The sequence below is a fragment of the Piliocolobus tephrosceles genome, chromosome 2 (genome assembly GCF_002776525.5).
Source record: "Piliocolobus tephrosceles isolate RC106 chromosome 2, ASM277652v3, whole genome shotgun sequence".
NCBI lineage: Eukaryota > Metazoa > Chordata > Mammalia > Primates > Cercopithecidae > Piliocolobus > Piliocolobus tephrosceles.
In genome coordinates, this window is record NC_045435.1 from 125081410 (window position 1) to 125092026 (window position 10617).

A 10617-nucleotide genomic window follows, 5' to 3' on the forward strand; every position below is an offset into this window, starting at 1 on the left:
ATTGCAACCCCTGCTTTTTTTTGTTCTCCATTTGCTTGGTAGATCTTCCTCCATCCCTTTATTTTGAGCCTATGTATGTCTCTGCATGTGAGATGGGTCTCCTGAATATAGTAGACTGATGGGTCTTGACTCTTTATCCAGTTTGTCAGTTGGTGTCTTTTAATTGGAACATTGAGTCAATTTACATTTAAGGTTAATATTGTTATGTGTGAACTTGATCCTGCCATTGTGATATTACCTGGTTATTTTGCTCGTTAGTTGATGCAGTTTATTCCTAGTCTGGATGGTCTTTACATTTTGGCATGTTTTTGAAATGGCTGGTACCGATTGTTCCTTTCCATGTTTAGTGCTTCCTGCAGGGTCTCTTGTAAGGCAGGCTTGGTGGTGACAAAATCTCTAAGCATTTGCTTATCTGTAAAGGATTTTATTTCTCCTTCACTGATTAAACTTAGTTTGGCTGGATATGAAATTCTGTGTTTAAAATTCTTTTCTTTAAGAATGTTGAATATTGGCCCCCACTCTCTTCTGGCTTGTAGAGTTTCTGCTGAGAGGTCTGCTGTTAGTGTGATGCGCTTCCCTTTGTGGGTAACCCGACCTTTCTCTCTGGCTGCCCTTAAGATTTTTTCCTTCATTTCAACTTTGGTGAATCTGGCAATTACGTGTCTTGGAGTTGCTCTTCTCGAGGAATATCTTTGTGGTGTTCTCTGTATTTCCTGAATTTGAATGTTGGCCTGCCCTACTAGGTTGGGGAAGTGCTCCTGGATGATATCCTGAAGAGTGTTTTCCAATTTGGTTCCATTTTCCCCCTCACTTTCAGGCACCCCAATCAGACGTAGATTTGGTCTTTTTACATAATCCCATACTTCTTGCAGGCTTTGTTCATTTCTTTTTCTTCTTTTTTCTTTTGGTTTCTCTTCTCACTTCATTTCATTCATTTGATCCTTAATCACTGATACTCTTTCTTCCAGTTGATGAAGTCGGTTACTGAAGCTTGTGGATTTGTCACGTATTTCTCGTGTCATGGTTTTCATCTCTGTCATTTCATTTATGACCTTCTCTGCATTAATTATTCTAGCTATCAATTCTTCCATTCTTTTTTCAAGATTTTTCGTTTCTTTGCACTGGATACGTTATTCCTCCTTTAGCTCTGAGAGGTTTGATGGACTGAAGCCTTCTTCTCTCATCTCGTCAAAGTCATTCTCTGACCAGCTTTGATCCGTTGCTGGCGATGAGCTGCGCTCCTCAGTTGAAAATGCAGAAATCACCGTCTTCTGTGTCGCTCACGCCGGGAGTTGGAGACTGGAGCTGTTCCTATTTGGCCATCTTGCTCCGCCCTCCCAACAGATTTTTTAAAAAGCCTCCAAATAAAGAAAATGTTAAGTATGATACAGCAAGTTACATATCAATAGATGATACACAACTTCTTTTGGCATGGCATGAGAAAGGAATCAAGGTGTGCTTAAGAGCAATGGAATTATTTTAGAAGCCTCTAGTTTTAAAAAGGCATGTCAGCACAAATGATTTTTTTTATCACTTGAGTAATGATTTTTCTTCTTCTCTGTTCTGCGCTGTCTGAAGGAAATTAGGACCATGCCTTGTCTTCTTGTTGTTAAATTAGACATATGAAGAAAACAAAATTTGGGGCTCTTTTAGCAAATATTTTTCTTTTCTTTCTCTAAACTTTTGAAAACTAGAGTCTTGATAATAAAAATATTTTATAATTGAACACAATTAATAAATATCTCAAATATCTTCAAAAATAGTCTGACATTTGTGACATAGTATCTCTCCTGAACTATTCCTAGACTGAGGAGGTCATTCTGGATTAATATGAAATTCCTTTAAATCCTCAAGTCAAAACTGAGTTGGAATGATGGATTCTCCATTTATGAGAATGGTATAGTCTTGCCACAGTATTTTGCTGCCTAGGAAAAAATGCATACTGATCTCTATACTACTGATTAGAAAGGTCTGCTAGGTAGCTATATGTGCCACTAGTAAAATCCTGTAACCAGTGAATGTGTGGAAAATAACATATTGACAGATACATTTTTGACTTAATGACTTAGATGGGCCCTTTTATCCCTCCTCATGTTGTATCAGCATCCTAAAGAAGTAATACTGTATGATTCTTTACGTAATTTTCTACCTTAGGCTACCTTGAAGGAGTAATGTCCAGCTAATCAATGAACAATGAAACACCAGGCTTCCATGTTGATATGGTTTGGCTCTATGCCCCCATCCAAATCTCATGTTGAATTGTAATCTTCAGTGTTGAAGGAGGGACCTGTTGGAAGGTGATTGGATCATGCAAGTGGATTTCCCCAATACTATTCTCATTAGAGTGACTGAGCTCTCACGAGATCTGGTTGTTTAAAAGTGCATAGCACCGCCCCTTCACTTTCTCTCCTGCTCTGGCCATATGAAGACTGTGTTTGCCTTCCCTTTGCCTTTTGCCATGATTGTAAGCTTTCTGAGGCTGTCCCAGCCATTCTTCCTGAACAGTCTGTGGAACTCTGAGTCAACGAAACCTCTTTTCTTCATACACTATTCAGTCTCAGGTAGTTCTTTATAGCAATGTGAGATTGGATCAATACACAGGTTAAATTGCTGACAGGGCATATGGAAATGTTCTCTTCTATCACTTAAATGAAAAGAAGAGAAGGAAGTAACTCCTAAATAGTAAGGAGAATGTGAGGAAAGCGAACAGCAAAATTGAGGTGTTGGGTTTCCAATAACAACAACAAACAATAGCCACAGGCTCAGAAGAGACTTGAATCAGAGATTAGAGGTGATCTTTCAGACCATATCTGAAGGGACTACAAATTAGGAATCAGAGAGAAGAGATGGTAGGTTAAAAGTGTGGAACAGAAATGTGCAGCAACTCCTCTCTCGGGAATGTCTACAGATTAGCTTTGTCGCCTGACATCACTGTTCACCCATGCATGGTATTTACTTCCATGAAAAATAATTTGCACTGTTTGAACTTTACAATTGCAAAACAGGCCTGGAGGCATCAGGGATGTCTCATGGGTATGGATACCCCACAGAGTTCCTCTCCATATTCTTGCACAGAGGGTAGGGAGTGTTGATTATCAGTCATTGATTTATTCATTCTTCTATATTTGTTCAGGTAGTCTTCTAGATTTTGAGAGTATAGAAGTTAATCAAAAAAGCAAAACCCTCTGGCATCATGAGTGTGTATTCTGGAGGAGGAAGGGAAAGAAAGCCAATAAATGCATACATAGATACAGTGTATATATTGTATGTATGGATTCCTGGTATGGAGGAAATGAAACAGGCAAGAAGAGTAGGAAGTGTCTGTGTACATGTACATGGTGGGAGAGGAGTCACAGTCAAGTGGAAATAACTTAGGTTCAAGTGCAACATGACATAATTATCTGTCCATTCAGGGGCAAAGCTTATTTTAGAAAGACAACTATTATTTAGCAGCAGAAAATATTCATACCAGCTTCCTTGCTAAAATAAAAGAACAGCAGCTGGCACGTAGTAGCATTTTTTTTTTTTTTTTTTTTTTTTTTTGAGACAGATTCTCCCTCTTTCACCCAGGCCAGAGTGCAGTGGCAGGATCATGACTTACTGCAGCCTCAATCTTCCAGGCTCTGCTGATCCTCCCTCCTCGGCCTCTTAGGGTCCTGGGATTACAGGCTTGAGCCAGCATGCCCAGCCTGTAGTAGTTTTTCAATAAATGTTTGTGGAATCTGAATCTGAATCATATATTTTTTCCTATTATTCTTAGACTAAGATTGGAGAATTTCGGCCAAGTGCAGTGGCTCATGCCTGTGATCCCAGAATTTTGGGAGGCCAGGGTAGGAAAGCTCGAGTCCAGGAGTTTGAGAGTAGCCTAGGCAACATAGCAAAACCCTTTCTCTACAAGAAGTACAAAACTTTAGCTGGGCATGGTGGCCCACCAAAAGAATGAAAAAATTAAAAATTAAAAGAACAGGCAAACATCACAAGATATTTGAAATATTCACATAATACAAAAATAGAGAACTAAAATAAACAAACAGGATTACTGAAAGTAAAATATTGAAAGTAGTAAAACAGAATGGAATGTTTAAAATTCATATTGATGAACTTAAAGTCATACAAAGATATGTAGATGCTCTCAAAACTTGAGCATGCTTGACATAATTAAAACAAAGAAATGCATGATTACAATGTATGTGATATGAGAGACAAAACGTATTTCACTCTTTAAAAACATACAAATTATTATGTCTAATAATACAGAAGGCGGGAAGAAAATTGAACAAATGCCTTTAAAGTTATATGGAAAAAAATTCTGAACATAGGACTCTACACACACAAAATCCAGTCAATTAAGGAAATTTGGGGGTCGGTTGCAGTGGCTCATGCCTGTAATCTCAGCGTTTTGGGAGGCCGAGGCAGACCAATTGCCTGAGCACAGGAGATTAAAATCACCCTGGGAAACATGGTGAAATGCCTTCTCTACTAAAACACCAAAAAGTTAGCCCAGCCTGGTGACGGGTACCTGTAATCCCAGCTACTCGGGAGGCTGAGGTGGGAGAATCACTTGAGCCTGGAAGGTGGAGGTTGCAGTGAGCCCAAGATTGTGCCACTGCACTCCAGTTTGGGCAGCAGAGTGAGAAAAGAAAAAAGAAAAACAAGAATTTTTTTTTTTTTTTTTTTTTTTTTTTTTTGAGGCGGAGTCTCCCTCTGTCCCTCGGACTGGAGTGCAGGGGCCGGATCTCAGCTCACTGCAAGCTCCTCCTCCTGGGTTTATGCCATTCTCCTGCCTCAGCCTCCCGAGTAGCTGGGACTACAGGCCCCCGCCACCTGGCCCAGCTAGTTTTTTTTGTATTTTTAGTAGAGACGGGGTTTCACCGTGTTAGCCAGGATGGTCTCCATCTCCTGACCTTGTGATCCTCCCGTCTCGGCCTCCCAAAGTGCTGGGATTACAGGCTTGAGCCACCGCGCCCGGCCAAGAAAGAAAATTTTTGAACAAGCTAGTTTTGAAAATTTTACTTCACATATGTGGTTTCACTCCTTCTCCTTCTCCTTCTCCTTCTCCTTCTCCTTCTCCTTCTTCTTCTCCCTTTTGATACAGGTTCTTGCTCTGCCATGCTGGATTGCAGTGATGAGATCATAGCTCACTGCAACTTCGACCTCTTAGGCTCTAGTGATCCTCCCGCCTGCACTCCTCACCTCCCCTCCTAATAGATAGGACTACATGCATGTGCCACTATGCCTGTTTATTTTTTAAAATTATTAGACATAGAGTGTCACTATGTTGCCCTGGCTGATCTCGAACTTCTGTTCCTGAGCGTTGTTCCCTCCTTGGCCTCTCAAAGTGTTGGGATTACTGGTGTGAGCCACTGAACCTGGCCAAATATAAAATTTCTGAAAGACTCAATAGTTTGTGAAAGCTGACTTATTCCATCAAAACAGAAAATGAGACTAAGAAAATATCTTAAGTTCCAAGAAACCTTGACAGTTATGCAAGAATGCAGAGTAGAGATGTTCTATTTAGTGTCTCTACCTGGCCTAGGATGGAGCAGGAAGTCAGAGCATTTGGATCTGCTGTTGGGTATGCTCCAGGCTGGTGCCTTTCTCTCTTGGTCCCTCAGGCCCCTTTACTCAGTTCCACTCTGAGAACTAGTGTGATATTCCCACTTGTCATCAGCTGTCTATATATGCAGAGATACAAGCTATGAACTTAGAGTATTCCTCATGAGCAGGAGATTGACATGAGAAGATCCAAATGCTAAACTGAAGATATTTTCAAAAATATGTATGGAGTCATGAAATGAGTGAAGTTTGAAAAGGATGGGGCTCTTTAGTTTAAAATGCTTTATTTTAACATATGTTTCTTTTTTCTTATAGTTGGCTTGACTTTACAATCAAGGATTAAGGGCCAATAGAACATTACCAGTTAAAAACTGTCTATGTGAAATACAGAAACATTTAAAAAATAATAATCTTTGTGGCTGTCTCACTAATTGGTCGTTCTATGTCAAGCTATTGTAATTTTTGTACATTAACCTCCACAGGTGGGAACTAAAATAACATGTTACTATGACCAGACTGATACAACATTTAAATAATTTAAAATTAAATCTATTTTTAAATTCCAAAAGACAAGGCAATTTTATGCTTTAAAAAGTTTTCTTTTTACTCTTTGTAATTTAAATAAACTTTTCTTTTGAATATAATGAAAATCTAGTTTCAAGATAAAATCAAGTGCAATATGCATAAAAAGAAGAAAATAAATTGATTCGTTATGGCAAAATTAATCTCCCATTATATAAAATGTTAATAAACCATAAAATTAGGAGTAAAAAATTCTAGCATTTTGATCTAGAGTTTTGATCTAATCATTTTGATTTACTCATTTTCTACAGTTCTTTAAATTTCTCCAATATATGCATATTTCCCAAATTATTCTCTTAGATGCCATTTATTTTTAAAAAACAGTACTTAAAAGGTAACTAAAGAAAAATAAAACTGCTTACTACAATTACATTCATTTTTTTGAAGTTCAGTGGGAAAATAAAATTTCAGCACATGATAGAATTAAATATTTTTGTGTCCAAATTTAAAATGCTAGTAGAAGCTTTGGTATTTAAACGCAAATAAGATAATAAACTACACAAAGCGTAATATTAATTGCTTATGATTTAGATAAATAAAATTTGGTGGTAATAAATCAGAAAAGAAGGCACAACATCGAAACTTTTGAGTTAGATAAACGAATAATGATGCTAATCCTGAAGCTTCTACATCCTATAATATCCAAGGATTATTTTGTTAATTTAGTGTGCCTTGTTAAAGTATAAATTTCTTTCTCCAAAACCTACTTCCCAATAGCTCAATCTCCTGAAAACTGGAGCAAATCAATCCCTTCCTGCATTTCCTCCCTCTAGTACTGAAGGTGAATCAACAAGTATAGTTAATGGGGAACCCACATTCTATGCGTCAGTATCCTATCACACCTAACCTAACTTTCTGCAGCCTTTGAGAAACAGGTTCCTGCATGTTCTGAGGACTAAATGCTTTCTACAGATTTGGTACCAATTTTTGATCAACAGTTTTATGAATGTCCTGGCAAACTGTCTAGCTCTCCGCTTTACTAGAATTTGACTTTGTTCTTATAAGTTTCCCTAAGTTGATTAGAGACCTTTTCTTAAATATCTGTCTTGGGTTTAATGCTTTTATATAACCTGACATGCCTTTTTAATGCAAATTGTTTGCTTTATGATTTCCAAGTAGTGCACCTTGAAAAGTCCTAGTCTGTTACTCTGTGAAGTCCTCTTAGACCATATGTGTCACCTACCAACTTGCACTACAGTTTTCTTCTTTTTTTTTTTTTTTATTTTTTTAATCATTTCCTATAGACAAAATTCTTGCTTAACTAACTGGGTTTTAAGATAGAAATTATTGTTTCAGAGAGCAAGAGATAAGTTGTAATGCCTGAAATCTCACTGGCACCAACTTTGGTTTCATAATGCAGAAAGTAATTGAACAACATATATTTAAATCTCAAGATGTGACAATACCCACCCATGTATACACATGTATTCAGAATTCATAGAACATAAACACAATTACTTCTCTTATAATGGCTTTTTAAGACATCAGAGAGCATTTTTCATACAGGCTTACAGATTTCAGCATAGGTATTGTGAGTTTATTATACAGAAGAAAACCGCTATTATATGAGCATATTCTTTGTGTTACTAGTCTCTCCAGTGCAGTTTCTTTTGTGGGACAAAAATAACTTGGAAGGTTTTAAAAATTAAAAACCTGAACCAAATAACAATGAAATAAGATAATTCAAGTCAGGGACAGTATTTTCTTTAAACTATCTTCCTGGGTTTTAATTGTGTTTTCCTATCAGGTAATACGCATCCAGTGAGAATCCATAATAGTCATTTCAAAGAGAGGAAATTTAACACAGAGAACTGATTACATAGATGTTGGAAGTTGAAAGAACCAACAGAATAAGTGGAAGAATCTCGGGATTAATAACAGCAAGAAACAGCTTAAATCACCAGAGCTGCAGAAATCAGAGATATTAATGTTGTATTTGGGGATTTCTTGTGGGCCTTGTTAATTAGCTTTCAAATGGGTGACTTTTTCCCTTAGATCCAATTTGTGTCAAAGATGAGCTTTAGACATAATATGATATTCAAGTGGTTTATTATGGCCAACATTCTTAAAAGAGGGACAGCGAGAGGAGGCTGATGGTATGGGCCAAAAACAGTCAGGTAGATCTCTGTACGAAGACTATTCTCAGATATTAGGAGATTCTTCTTCCTTTCTTACATCTGTGTTAATGCAGGGTCACTTACCAGGTGTTACTTTTATAAAGGTAGTTTAAGCTATTCTTGTAAAGGCAAGTTTTGTTTCAAGGTTTATGAGAATTCTATCTTTGCTGAGGTGGTCGTGTCTCCTGGAAATCCCCTGACCAGGTTGCATCATACTGCTAAGTGACACATGTAGACACTTTATCTTGCAGATACTTTATGTCTCTCATGGTATTCTCCAGTCAGGTTCCCACACATTTGTGTAGGTGCACACGTGGCTGGTGTTTGGATTTCAGGAGGAGCCACACTTAGGCTGGTGCCCAGACCTGTGGAGGGGTAGACATTTCATGGCTGCTTCTCAAATGATGAAGATAGCTCATGGGCTGGTACTAGGGATACAGAGGGAGCTAGAGTTCCCTGGAACAGTAAACCCACCTCTGTTTCCCTGTTCTCATCTATCAGTCATTTCCCAATGGTTCCATGGTCAGATTCTAAGAGGATGTCAGCTAAAAGAAAGCTGGAGTTATGATTCACAGACTCCCAGACCTCATAGCACATAGCAGTGTATAGAAGGGTGAGGGAATGGCTGAGAGGCAATATGTGAATAATCAACATATAATCAATACTTATATATTATATGTAAATAACTGACATACACATTTTTCAAACAATCTGTCTCTCCAAATACTGAGGCAAGAAGTTCAAATCCCATAGATTGATGTACAGAAATTTAAGTCATATGGTTCTCAATTATTGCTTCATTAGGTAATTCCACTCATATGATAACCTTACCAAGGTCAAATTTTCTTTATACAAATTTTACCTGCTGAGAGAATGCTAGATGTCATTAGAAAAGAAGCCATTAAAATAGATAAATTTATAAGGAACTCATTTAGATAATTTAAAAATAAAATTTGAATTCACCACAGAATGTCATTTTTTTCATTTTTTAATTCAGAAAGTAAAATATGTATTGTTTTAGTTATTATTCAGAAAAAGTAAACCAAATTGCTTTTGAGTCTAATTTCATGTATAAATATGTTAGATATTTCCAAATAAATTTGTCTTTAAAATAATTTATGTTGTAATCTATGTTGTAGTAATTTTTTGAAGGAAATAAAAAACAACTTCAAAATGCTATACACCCATTTCCACTAATTTAAAGGACCAAATAAATTGGTTATTTCTGCAGAGGAGTTATTCAAATTATCAAGTGTATCTCATCCCACTGCCTTGAAAAATCAGTGTGCTGTTGCATTATTCAACCAACTAGCATTTCAACACATTAGCAGTTTAAATAAGAATAAAATAGATTTTAAAAAATATTCCAAACTATTTGATTACACTCTTGGAAAGTGCTTGTAAACATTATGGATTATGATATTTTGCTGCCATCTTCTGATGAAAATACTGTAGGAGGAAAAAATGTTTAAAAATATTCAAAGGAAATTTTCACAACATATTTTACTTGTGTTTGGGGATGAGATGCTGAAGGAATATATGGAACGAAGTTATGCTATTAACACACCTATAACTTCTTTACTGATCCTTTTGTTCAAATATCTTATGGCTATAGTATCTTACATCTTCTTTTTAATATTTAAATATGTGATTCAATATTCCCTGTGATAAATCAGAATTTAAACAATTGGAAATATTTAGTTATGCTCCCTTTTAAGTCGTTAAATATAAATATTGCAACACTGATGTATCACTTTATTTAATTGCAAAAAAATAGCAGTGGGATTTTAATCTTGAGAACAGTTAAATATGTTTAATGAGAATACAATGATCTTCAGGTTTATTGGCCTTATTCTGAACCAACAAACTTTAAAAATGTTCTTCTTCTCCTTTTTCTTTTTAAATCTGTAATCTAAAGTAAAGACTCCTGAGACATTATCCACTCATTTCTTAGATAATTAAATTAAAATCCAACTCTTGGTTCTGCCATGAGCTTACAGTGTAATTTTATGCTAGCTGTAATTGGGCCCTTCAAGATGAGTTCAATATTTCTTAACTATCAGTTCCAGAAGGTCACACCTGTGAACTTCTGCATACATTTCTGAGATGACAAAACAAAAAAACAAAAGCAACAACAACAAAAACTGAATCCCCCTCTTTATACTAAGTTTATTCTCAAACTTTTGCAGTTACAATTTGAAATATAAGAAAGTTCATTTGTCTTTAGTGTAATTGGAATAGAAAATATTGTATCAAATGATCACAAACTTCTAGCTCTTATACTCACCACTTGTGACCTCTTTAGTATCTAGATAGTGCTCAAACTATGAAATGGAACGAAATATAAAGCTCATCAGAAATT